This window comes from Panulirus ornatus, chromosome 27 (genome assembly GCF_036320965.1).
Source record: "Panulirus ornatus isolate Po-2019 chromosome 27, ASM3632096v1, whole genome shotgun sequence".
NCBI classification, from domain to species: domain Eukaryota; kingdom Metazoa; phylum Arthropoda; class Malacostraca; order Decapoda; family Palinuridae; genus Panulirus; species Panulirus ornatus.
In genome coordinates, this window is record NC_092250.1 from 16,713,100 (window position 1) to 16,725,607 (window position 12,508).

The 12,508-nt window shown below is 48.2% G+C and overlaps 1 protein-coding gene across 1 annotated transcript in view; it reads left to right on the forward strand.

Annotated features, from left to right (window-relative positions):
* The window catches only part of LOC139757608 (uncharacterized), a 53,154-nt gene that overhangs the window by 1,146 nt on the left and 39,500 nt on the right, over positions 1–12,508 (forward strand). The gene's annotated exons all lie outside the window — the stretch shown is intronic.

Consider the following 12,508-nt stretch of genomic DNA (forward strand, 5'->3'; position numbering starts at 1 on the left):
ACTTGGCTTCTCCCTATCATGACCTGGTTTGAGGTAGTTGAGCCATAAACGTATGTAATACGGAACTTAACTACCACCTCCTCATCCTCTTTTCTCTGCCTCGTCTTAACAAGGGGTCGTTGACTCGTGTGGAACGAGCACATCAACAATGCCTGAATGGCGTGGTTGGGTCGTTTCGTCAAGGTGTCAAGTTTTAAGGGTCGTGCGTCGGATGTAGATGAAAGGGGGGCGTGGTGGTAGATGGTAGGGGGGGCGTGGTAGATGGTAGAGTCTGGGTAGAATGGGAAGGCATATCTGTGATTGGTTGAGGAACTTCCAACCCCCCCCCCCCCTAGACCGGTTGGTCTCTTCTTGAAAAAGGCCGTTTAGGTCATCTTTGTGTGCGCAGGCGCATGCGGCGCGCATGGCGTGCGCGCCCATTCGCGCATGTGCCTACGCATGCTTTACACACACACACACACACACACTGAGAGAAGAACATGGAGTGTGGAGACGGCGACCGTCAAGGCGCTGTCTGCCGTGTTGATCCTGCGCTGATCACGTGAACAGTTTTCCCACACGAACTCCCTTCCCTTACCCACCACCCCACCTCCATCTCCTCACCAACCCTTCCTCCCCTCCCTCTCCCTCCCCCCGCTCAACACCACCACCACACCCCTTAAGCCACCCATATATATATATATATATATATATATATATATATATATATATATATATATATATATATATATTCGTATGAGTCCACGGGGAGAATGAAACACGAAAAGTTCCCAAGTGCACTTTCGTGTAATAATCACATCATCAGGGGAGACACAAGAGAGAGATATAACAGTCAGTTGATATCGAAGAGACGAAGATAGGACGCCATTTGGTAAACGTGATTGTCCAAATGGCGTCCTAGCTTCGTCTCTTCGATGTTATCAACTTAGTTATATTTCTCTGTCTCTCCCCTGATGTGATTATTACACGAAAGTGCACTTGGGAACTTTTCGTGTTTCATTCTCCCCGTGGACTCATAGGAATATCTTGATCACGCGCAAAATTGTGATCCTTTCCAATATATATATATATATATATATATATATATATATATATATATATATATATATATATATATATAGATAGATAGATAGATTTAAAGGCATATGTGTGTTAGAGCCCTTGTCCCGTAAACGCATTCATTGCGGGTTGGTTCGTACGTTCTTAATACAGAGGTTTTAATGATAATAGTAATGATGATACTCTTAATAATAATGAAAATGATTGATTATTTTATTTTAGGATGGCTGTGTATCACATAGCTTTTATTTGTTTTTGTACGGGTTGGCAGAGATTTTAGGTGTGTGTGTGTGTGTGTGTGTTTGTTTTTGTTTGTTAGTGTGGGAAGACTTCAGCATTTTCTCTGGTTTTGTGAAGTAATCCGACACGCATGCGCGTTTGGTGTTCACTGGTTGGTTTGATAATAATACGACGTGAGTTCATACGACTTTTCGTATAAGCGGATGTAGACTTTTATTGTACCCGCCGTCATGAGTAGATGGTACGTGTCTATCCTCACAGATAGATGTACTCTGATCTATTCATATATACATAGCCAGGAGGAACAGTAAAGAGCTAAATTACACTTAAACTAATGGTGTCTTTTGAGGACATAGATTATTATAAGACGAAGGAGCCAGGCCTAATGGTTTAAGAGAGAGGCATGGCAGTGTAGAGCATTCGGTACAACACAAGAACTTCATTAATAAGTATAGCATTCTCTATGAGGAGGGATCTTCCCCCCCCCCCTCCCCCATAGCTATACAGTTAGATAGTAGATCATTGATGAAGTAAATGTGGGTCTAGAAAGTGTGAAGCAATGTATATGTTAGTTTATATAGACCATTGGTGAAGTAAATGTGGGTCTAGAAAGTGTGAAGCAATGTATATGTTAGTTTATGTAGACCATTGATGAAGTGAATGTGGGTCTAGAAAGCGTGAAGCAATGTATATGTTAGTTTATATAGACCATTGATGAAGTAAATGTAGGGTCTAGAAAGTGTGAAGCAATGTATATGTTAGTTTATGTAGACCATTGATGAAGTGAATGTGGGTCTAGGAAGTATAGAGCAATGTATATGTATATCAGTTTATATATAGTATAGGAAAGACTTTCTGCTGCATTCACATTTATCTAAAAGTGTCTCGTCGTATAACTTGTTTAAGCTTCCGCATGTCTGCAGTCACGGTCTGGATTACCGTGTGTTTGAAGAAAGGTAATTCAGTTTATTACTTCCTAACTGTGTGTGTGTGTGTGAGGGTTAAGAAGGCCGGTTTTTTGAAGACGCACGCACGCTGCACACGCCCCTCGGGGGCTCTCGAACCATCATAATGTTTCCCGGTATGGTCTGTGTGCAATGTAGGGGAGAGAGAGAGAGAGAGAGAGAGAGTTATCTCGTGTCGCTTTTTTTTCCCTATCCCCTTCACCACCACCACCATGCACCTTTTGTTTCTCTCTCTCTCTCTTCTCTCTCTCTCTCTCTCTCTCTCTCTCTCTCTCTCTCTCTCTCTCTCTCTCTGTGGCGAGGGTCATGTATGAAGACCCTTTTCCCCTTCCCCCCCCCCCCTCCGAAGCTACACCTATGTAATATGCTAATGCCTTATAGCCTTGCCACTGTGTGTGTGTGTGTGTGTGTAAGTGGAGCCCTGTCAAGACGTATTGCAAGAATGATTTAATGCGAAGGAAGTAAAAACGAACGTTGGGTCTTGAACTGTTTTTTTCCTTTTTAAGTTCTTCTATCTTACGATAAGGGGGAATGTGAAAGATAAGGGAGCGTATAGGATTTACTTTTAAGATAAGAAACCTTTGGAAATATAACAGAGCCTTTGAAAAACCCTTATCTAGCGACGGTAGACGCGTGGCATTTTCCAGTACGACGCGTCGGACGAGTTTGAAGATGTGTCGGGTCGACGTGTGTAGACGGAGTATGTGAGATGGTTGGTCACTGGTAGCGTAGTGTGAATCGAGGGAGGATGGGCGGAGGCGCCAACTGCCAGCTACACACACTCGCTCAGCTGCCTCGTCAGCTGTTTGATATGCAAATTATTTTGGCCGTTGTCTTGTCGTGGTTGTGTGTGTGTGTTTAATAGCGTCACAAGGCAAAAATGACCTCCCTCGCCCCCCTTCCTCTCTCTTACTTACTTGGCTGTCATAAGACTGAGGTAATTCCACTTCAACTCTGTAATTGGCCTGTCAGGTTTGGAGGTGGATAACGTACCTTGACCGCGGTAAATGATCAGTTATTGTACATGAAAAATAAATAACTTAGGCGTAGAACCACAGGGAGAAATGTTTATTGACTTTTTATATTATTATTGAGTAATTAACTCTTGTGTTCCAAAGTCTTATGATAAATTTCGTTGCTTCTAACTCCAAAAAAAAAAATCAATATATTTTTATTGGATAAAAAAAGGTATCAGAGTCTTATAATCTTAACAGTGTCTTGTTAATCTATCGTAACTTGGTTTCTAATGTTAATTAACGACCCCAGAGTTTTATAACATCCACAGTGGCTTGTTAATCCATTATAACTTGGTTTCTAATGTTAATTAACGATACCAGAATTTTATAACATCCACAGTAGTTTGTTAATCCATTATAACTCCTGGTTTCTAATGTTAATTTACGACCCCATTGTGCATCATGGGTCAATTACGACACATTTGATGGGTCGGTTACAGAATATTTTGTAGGGGGCCATTTACGCCAACCCAAATTGGGGCTTTTATAGAAAACGTAGAGGGGTTGTTCACCGAATACCTTGCAGGGCCATTTACCAAATTATTGATTGTTGATGCAACTGTGTACGAAGTACGGTATCGGGGCCAATTATGTAAATCTTTATGGATACAGTATTTAAAGGGGCCATTTGTGATAGGCCGTTAGGGGTCATTTAGAGAGCACTGGTGATTAGGTATATAGTCATTCAGTACTTTGTGGGGGCCAGTTTTCGAAAAATGATAATAATGATTATTATTTATTATTCTTAAGATTTAATGTCGTGTGTTAATACAGCAGGAAATAAATTCAAAGGCTCTTGAGTACAGAATTTTAGATAAACGTATATATATTTTTTTCCTTTGTACGTCAAACTTATTTTCTAAGTTGGAGTCGGAAGGAACACTTAACTATCCTTTCAGTAGTTAACAACCACCTCATTCCCTTAACAAAGTGGTAGCAGTAACAGCCTTTTTGCTTGTTTGTTTGTTAAATGTCTTGTTGATTGACCCGTGTGTGTGTGTGACGTCATTTGACCTCGCGGGTCAGAGCCACGTCGGGAAAGGCTTGGGTCGCGTCTTTAACAATCGTTGCCCCGTTCAATCCGACGTTCGGGGCAGTTACGCGTTAAAAGATAAAGACACCGTAAGCGTGAGGGATTCTAACGCCGTGGTGTGGTCTACGCGTCAGTGGGAAGGTGAAGAAGTATGGGTTGTTAGTGTTAGCAATTGAGATCGTTAGGATGGGACCCTGGTTCAGGTCGTACCTGTGGAAGGTTGTAGACGCCTCGTCCCCCCCCCCCCTCCTCCTCCCTCACCTCACACCCCCCCCTCCTCAAAAAGGCACGTGTAAACAAACGTGGTCATCATACCGCACGCGCGTCTCGGACGTGCGCTTCCGCCTCGGGTCTAGCGTCGGAAATAACGTGTTTGGGGAGGGGGGGAAAGGGAGGAGAAGTGGTTGCACGCGCCCATGGCTCTGGGGTGATCGAGTATACATGGGGTTCATTCCCACCCCCCCCCCAATGGTGATAATGTTTGCCACACAGTAGATAACCTCATCACGTTATCTGAGGCGAGTGTGAGGGGGGGGGGCGAACCCCACTTCTTTCCTGAGGTTAATATCTGTACCCCCTCCCTCCCCCCCCCCAGTCCCTCTCCCCCTTCTTTCCTTTTCCTTCCTGCATTCTCTTTCCCTTTATTTCTCCCTTCACTTCCCCACATCCCAGGTATATGGCGTAGTGATTGCGCGCGCGCGTGTGTGTGTGTGTGTGTGTGTGTGTGTGCCATCACTTGGTCTCAACGAAGAGAGAGAGAGAGAGAGAGAGAGAGAGAGAGAGAGAGAGAGAGAGAGAGAGAGAGAGAGATGCAGGACTTGCTTTCGCGGTTCCCAGGCTCTGGGTCTGTGTTTACGTAACCCGTTCGTTCTCAAGCGAGACTTGGGGGGGAGGGGGGTGGTCACCCACCCTGCCTCACACGTCCCTCGTTCTGTGTCGTTCTGTGCAACGTAGGGTTGTTCTGTGTCTCAGCTGTTGCCAACCACATCGTTCCATGACCTGACCTCCGCCAAGCGCTCTTCGTCTCGCACCTTCGCAGACGGTCGGTGGCGTAGGTTTGGGCAAAAAGTGGATTTTTTTTTTGAGAATTGCGGTCTTACGTCATTCGTAAAAGTGCTCCGTCCTCCACGACCCCTCTTAAACGAACCCCGACCCCTCCCCTCCCCTCCCCACACCCCCTCACTACGAAAGATAGGGTGGGGGTGAGGGCGTGGGGGGAGAAGGAGTGTGTGTGTCCCCCTTTAAACCCACTGCGATCTGGCGGTGGGGGGGGGGGGAGGTCGATGGCTTTCGTGTGTCGTATAGTCGATGGTCGATGGGTTTCGTGTGTCGTATAGTCGATGGTCGATGGGTTTCGTGTGTCGTATAGTCGAACGTGGTGTGGTCGAGTGTTGTAGCACCAACGCCATGGTGGTCGTGGTGAAGGGTACTGTATCTCTGTGTTTATGTATGATTATTGTGGGATTCGTATTTGAGAGGGGGGGGGGGTTATACACGTGTGTGTGTGTGTGTGTGTGTGTGTGTGTGTGTGTGTGACACCAGCACGGACGTGACACCCCCCCACCCCCGTTGTAGTGACCTCCATTCAGCTCGTGGGTTCGAAACCATTTCGTGGTGATGGTAGGTTTTTTTTTCTTGTCCCCGCTTGTAAAGGGAGGCCCGAGTCATGCTCTTCCGGTTCAAGGTGTGTTTTTGTAAAGTTTTTTGTTTTGTTTTTGTGCCGTGGCGTCGGCAAACTTATTAAGTCTGATGTAATTAATGTGCCAGGCTTTTAAACGAGGTGATTAGCGAGTTACACACACACACACACACACACACTTGTATGTAGTGGTTAGCGTTACTGACCATGAGTCAGCACGGGCCCACACTTAGACATCTGTGGTTTCGAATCCTGGGCTCAGTTGCTAGGCCCTACACCCGACCCAGGTGTTCATCCTCCTCCCCTGGGGGGCGGGGAGGGGGTGGTCGTGTCGATGAACAGGGTACCTGGCTTAGTGCTACTAGGGTGTGTATGTGTAATACATATGTAGGAGTAAAGAGACGGTACACATATGTATAATGTACGAAGTTAATAAACAAACAAAATACTCCTGAACGAAGTGTATCGTTTCCGTTGTCCGTGAAATGTTTTGAGACACGGCCGAACGTAACTGAAAAAAAACGTGGTTGTCTTGTCACATGTTTGGAAGGGCTCAGACCTGACCTGCTTGAAAGGATGGGGGGCGAGTCGGGTCAGGGGGTAAATCCAGGTCGGCGTGAGGTAAGGCACATTGGATGCCAGGCCACTTCGAGCGAGCGACGTGGGCCAAGCCACGGTAAGGATCCAAGCCAGGTGCAGTGGTGGAGGCTGGTCCACGACAGGCTGATTGTGAGAGGGAGGTGGTTTAGCTGAGAGGGGTGGTTTAGCTGCGTGAGAGGGAGGTGGTTTAGCTGCGTGAGAGGGAAGTGGTTTAGCTGTGTGAGAGGGGTGGCTTAGGTATACGAGAGAGGTGGTTTACATGTGTGAGAGGGAGGTGGTTTAGCTGTGTGAGAGGGGTGGCTTAGGTATACGAGAGAGGTGGTTTAGCTGTGTGAGAGGGGTGGTGGTTTTAGGTGTATGAGATGGATGGCTTTGTTATATGACAGAGAGGGCTTGGGTATATGAGAGGGACATCCCAGCTGTATGAGAAGGGTTGGCTTAGCCTTTCATAGCTTCGTGGAGAGAGAGAGAGAGAGAGAGAGAGAGAGAGAGAGAGAGAGAGAGAGAGAGAGAGAGAGAGAGAGAGAGACTGACTGACTCGTCTTTGTTTTATGCTCCCATCTTACGAGGTCGTTTTGGGCCTAATAACTCAACTAGTGTAATGGACGAGGAAGGTGTGTGTGTGTGTGTTTATAATGGTCTGACCTTTTAAAGTGAAAAACGAGGAAGGGTTTGATATGGAACTTGTGGGTAAGATGAACTTTTAAGACTCGGGCTCGCCCTTAACGAGAGATCGACGATTGGAAGTTCATACATGAGTTGCTTCCCGGCGTTCAACGAAGCGTTTCCGCTCCCGTGTATATGTTCCGTTCCCCCCCCCGAAAAACGCAAGATCGGCGAGAGAAGTCTTGGGGGGAGCGGGGGTTACCTCCTGCCGAAGGAGACGGTGGTGGTTGCCCACTGAGGAAGCGAGAGGAAGGTCGTCTTGCGTGCGGTGTCGGGGTCTTGGCGCCCCCCGGGGGTGATGATGCAGTGGTGTCTTAACGGCTTCCGGGTGATTGAGATGGACGTTCGTGTGTCACATTTTGGTTCGTAAGTGGGTCGAGAACCAACCTCCTCCTCCTCCTCCTCCTCCTCCTTCGTGGTGGTGAGGCAATCGAGGTACAAGTGAGCAGTTAGGTTAGGTGTAGACTCGAGGGATGATCACATTCCCTTCCCCCCGTTTTTTTATTATCGGTAGAGGGCGATAAGCCCTATCAGTGTTAGTGGTGGAAAAAGAAAAGGAGGGGAGGTTTGTTGACATTTGCCTCGTCGCAGGAGAGACTATTTGTATTTTAGATTGTCTTTTCATGTCCCCCAGTTATGTAGATAGTGCCCTTCACTGGAGAGACCCCCCCCAGTTCTGTCGACAGTGCCCTTCACTGGAGAGACCCCCCCAGTTCTGTCGACAGTGCCTTTCACTGGAGACCCCCCCCAGTTCTGTCGACAGTGCACTTCACTGGAGGCACTGCACGGTTGCCAAGGTCGGGGGTTCTTGAACCCACCCGTACCCTGAGAGCTGGAGAGGAATTTCGTCGTTTCAGTGTAGTTTGCCACTGTTGGTGCCAGCAGTGCCAAGCAGGGAGAAGGGTGTGTATATGTATATATATATATATATATATATATATATATATATATATATACATATATACATATGAGTCCTTCACCCACCCCCCTTCCCCCTCCAGAGGCCATTCCCTTCGTGATCCACCAAACCAGATTAATTTGTAGAGAAGTGAAAGGAAAATGTTGATTTTTTTTTGTTTTTTGAGGTCAGAGATGTTCTTTTTTTTTGGGGGGGGGGATGGGGGTTGTAAATGCTGCTGGTAACAGCCTCGTTACATTATATCTGTCGTCACATCCGCTGTTGCTTGTGCCGTAACACTTGGGTCACGAGAGGGTTCATGGAAGTGTCATCTCTGGGGGAGTGGTTATTTTTTTTTTCGTACTGAAACTTAAGCTCGTGTGAAAGGATAAGGGTCAGGTCAAAGGGAAAGCTGTCGTTTTCAAAGGTCTATCAATGTTCTTCACAGCAGCACAGGAACAAACTGTTATATGTTATAGAACCTTACGTTTCATCTGTTTTAAAAGATTTTCAAACCGGTTTGAACTGTCAGGTGGGGTGGAACTGTTGTGTTTTTTTATGTTTTATTTGTTGGATGGCATGACTTGGTGTTATTTTGTATACGCCCTAATCCAATAGCAGCTTCGTTCACCCACGAACGGACACGCGTGCGGTATGTTCGTGTTAGTTTCGAAAGCGTTCGTACATCGGTGCGTCTCTGTTAGTGGTGGTCAAAACGGTGATGCTCTTGGTGCTAATGCTGGGGGAGGTGGTGGTGGGTGGTGCAAGCTCCAACGAGCGAAACCCCCTCTCGCTCCCTTCTCCTTCCCCTGGTACATATATTAACCCCACCCCCTCTCTTTCGTGTATTTTTCCTTCCTTTTTAAACCGATAATGGTTTCATTAACTGGTAGTAAGGTAACTGTTTCAATGCTTGATGGTAGGAAAGTTTTTGGATCCCATATCGCACGGATCAGAACGCTGTCAAAGAACTTTTGACAGTTGATTTTGTGGAAGATGTTTGTCTGTGTGTGTGTCTACCGTTATCCGAGTAGGTTGGTCGCTAGGTAGAACGGTGTCCGGTTGGTTGGTTCGCTGGGAACGTCGTGGGATGCACCAGGGAGAGGTGTTGGGTCTGTCTTAGTTTCCTCGCTTCGTAAAACTTTTTAAAAACTCTTATGTGTGTTCGCTGAGTTGCGTTTATGATTGCAGTGCACGTGCTTGCCTTCTTCAATTCTGATGTGACCGCTTGAGGTTTCTTGAAGACTTGAATGTATCCAGGAATATTACGGGTATTAACTCTTGGTTTAACATAAGTGAAAGTCCGCGAATTTAAATCGCTTGAAAATTGAATAGAATCTGGTGGAACCCGTTGTTGACATGGCTCCACACCCACCAGATGGGTTCGTCGAAACCTTGAATGGTGAACATTTACATATATTTTTTTGGTGTTGTAGACGTGTGTGTGTATTCATCTACCTTCGCTAACGTATTCCGTAAACGGTGTGACCTTGTTCGATGCGACGCAGGGAGTGAGAGATAACAAGGACGTGATGTGTATACGATGACTTGGTGGTGTGGGCTTTGTGTGTGTGTGTGCGAGACGTGGTTTAGGGTGTGTTGTGGTGGTGGCAGCTGTGGGTGTGTTGTGGTGGTGGCTCTAGGTGTGTGGTAGTGGTGGCTCTGGGGGTGTATCTAGCTGCTGGTTTTAAAAGCAATTTTTGGTTGATTATATTGTCTTAACATATTTGGACTATGGTTTGTTGGGTATGTGTGTGTGTTGGCGCGTCTTGAGCGACCATTGTACACAGCATTTGAGGACTAACCCTTGGCCACGACCATAGACCCTCGTACATGGTGGCCTTTGGCTCTCTATCAGACCTGACCTTTACAAGGTCAAAGACCATCGTACCCAAAGACCGTACCATGACCTGACCCTTACAAGGTCAAAGACCATCGTACCCAAAGACCGTACAATGACCTGACCCTTACAAGGTCAAGGGTCAAAGACCATCGTACCCAAAGACCATAGTACCATCAAGCAGCTCCGAGGTCGTAAATCTTTCTTCCTTGAGGACCGTGTGTTGCCGTGCCCGAGTTACGTGCCCTTATCGCTCAGCGTCGTGCCCTCCGCACAAGGAAGCGCCCACGTCTCCATTATTTTTTTTTTTCTCCTCCGAATCTCCGTGTGACCTTTAACCCCAGGGTTCACTTTTGACCTCGTGGGTAATTCGAGACGCGAGTGCCGTGAAACACACACACACACACACACACAGGTTCTTTTCCCTGGGGAAAGTTGGCGTGAGAGAGAGAGAGAGAGAGAGAGAGAGAGAGAGAGAGAGAGAGAGAGAGAGAGAGAGAGAGAGAGAGAGAGATTTGCCGCCGACGAGGTATTTAGCGTGTGGGTCGTTACGAAGTGTTGGATGGTGTGTTAGATATATGTATGTGCTGGTCGGTCGTAGAAGTCATCAATACTGTTTGCTTCGAGTTTACTGAAGCACCGAACCGGCTTCGACCCGGGTGATTCGTCGTGGTTTTTTTTTTTTTCTATTTTTTTTCCCTCACGTTCGTTCGCTGTAATCTTGCGGTATTGTGGTGATGGTGTGTGTGTGTGTCTGTGTGTGTGTGTGACCGTTGAGGTGGGGGTGGGTTTGGGTAGGTGGGTGGGTGGTTTGCACCACCTTCATACAACCACCTACCTACCCGCTGCCAAGGGGGCGACCCCCCCAGCAAGGTTACGTGGCGTGGATGAGGAATAGTAATCGTGAGCGGGTCGAACCTGAGCCCCCCCCCCCTTTTTAACCCCCCTTACTTACCCCTCCACCTCCCCACACACACCCACACCAGCCAGCCAGCCAGCCTCTCGTCTCCAACCCTCCCCCCAACCCCCTCCTCTTATCCCCGTCCCACATTCACCCCCGTCCTCCTCCTCCTCCTGCTGCTCCTCCTCCCTTTCTACCTCTCCCCCCCCTCCCCCCGACCTTGAACTTGGCCTGTCATCATTCTACCTCCCTCCCCCTCACCCCTCCCTCCCTCCCTGACGGGATTACATAAAAGCTGTATCGGTCGGCAGACGTGCGGTACAGTTGGCTGGTTGGCACTGAGGTGGAGGAGCAGGGGTGGGGTATGTCCTCCTCCGCTCGGCCTTCCCTCGTTCGACCCCCGGCGACCCTCCTCCTCCCTCCTCCTCCTCCTTCCTAGGAATATCCACGTCGGCCGGTGCAAGAGCATAGAGACGAGCCCATGCAGCCGTGCGATTGTCCTGGCGCGCCCCGGTTGAAGCCAAGCCAATCCAAGGTCATCTCCCCAGACCAGAATAGAACCAGGCCAAGGATTTTCAGGGAGAATAGATCCTCAATTCTCCCATCTTTGAGAAGATCTTCTGTCGGTGTCGTTTGAGGCGTTGGTGAGGGCTTCTGTGGGTGTGGTAAACGTCCTTGTTGCCATCTAGCCAAGGCAGGATGCGCCGGGGGAGGGGAACACAGGTGTGGTGGAAAGGTTTGCATGCATGCGAGGGAGGGTCGAAGCTTTTCTTGTATCAGCTGTGTAGATTAGTGTCCGCGTGAAGGGAGGGAGAGGGAGGAAGATACCCCTCTGTGTGAGTGTGGAGGAGATTGGTGTGTCGCTACACAACTCACCCATGTTCGACGTCTGATGGTGGGGTGGTGGTACGAAGGGATGAGGGAGGGAGGGAGACAGACAGACCCTTGCCATACTTGACAATGTTCGCTCTGTTGCCAGGTTAGGTCTCCCTTCTGAGAAGGGTCAGTCCCGAGGTGTGTGTGTGTGTGTGTTGTGTGTGTGTGGGAGGGTGGAGGATGCATAATATTTGATGATGGCCGAGTGTAAGGTTCTTGTTAACTCCTGTACACACACACGAGCGCGCGCGCACACACACACTGTGGGGGTGGGGGAGATTTGAGTGAGTGTATCAGTGTGTGTGTGTGTGTGTGTGTTAGGGGGGGAAGGGGGCACGGAGGAGTCTTACGCAAGCACAAGGGTTGTTTTACGCAAGCACAGACGTGGCTTTATTTATGCTGGCGGTGGCGCGTACGGCCCCGCTTGTGGACAGCGGCGCCCTCGGGTTGTATATACCTGTGTTCTGTATGTATGTATGTATGTATGGGATTCTTCGGTCTGTCTTGGGTGAGGCTTGTTGGTCCGAGCTGGAGAGAGAGAGAGAGAGAGAGAGAGAGAGAGAGAGAGAGAGAGAGAGAGAGAGAGAGAGAGAGAGGTGGTCATGTTGCTGTAGTACCTTTTTTTCCCCCACAGTTCGACCTCCTGCTGTCGGTGCCACTCCATCTGCTTTTTATTTTCCCTCCACACACACACACACACACACACACCCGTCCCTGCTGATCCTGCTGGTGCTCCTCCTGCTGGCGCTGTGCTTACCTCTGCTCTCCCAGCACT